Here is a 365-nt window from a genome sequence, read left to right as displayed (position 1 = left end):
GGGTCGTGGGCGGGTGTCGGCGCTGGCGGCCAGGTCCAGGGCCGCTTGTAGCTCGCAGCCGTCGGTTGGGATCGAAGGGACAGCCGTGGTTCGGGAGCCAGCGGCAGTGCGATGTGCGTGTCGTGGCGACCCCGCAGCGTCACCATCAGCTCAAGTGTTGGCGTCCTCGCGCACTCGGACTTTTGCGCCTCCGCGGTGAGGCTGGGGGTTTGGTATGCGCGACGTGCTTTGTGCACCACACGAGACATGCCAGGTTCGGGGATGCGACCCCGCGGGGCCATCTCCCGTCCAGGCTGGGGTTCCCCGCGTCCGGGCAGGCGGGGTGCGCGCGGGGTCCGGCGTCGCATCCCGGCCATTGTGCGGCT

The 365-nt window shown here is 70.7% G+C and overlaps 1 protein-coding gene across 2 annotated transcripts in view; it reads left to right on the top strand.

The window, feature by feature from the left end:
* The window catches only part of LOC105308771 (SNRPN upstream reading frame protein-like), a 37,002-nt gene that overhangs the window by 27,908 nt on the left and 8,729 nt on the right, over positions 1-365 (top strand). The gene's annotated exons all lie outside the window — the stretch shown is intronic.

Source organism: Pteropus vampyrus, unplaced genomic scaffold (genome assembly GCF_000151845.1).
Source record: "Pteropus vampyrus isolate Shadow unplaced genomic scaffold, Pvam_2.0 Scaffold622, whole genome shotgun sequence".
Classification (NCBI taxonomy): domain Eukaryota; kingdom Metazoa; phylum Chordata; class Mammalia; order Chiroptera; family Pteropodidae; genus Pteropus; species Pteropus vampyrus.
The sequence above is the reverse complement of the archived record's forward strand: the minus strand, read 5'-3'. Positions and strand labels throughout refer to the sequence as shown.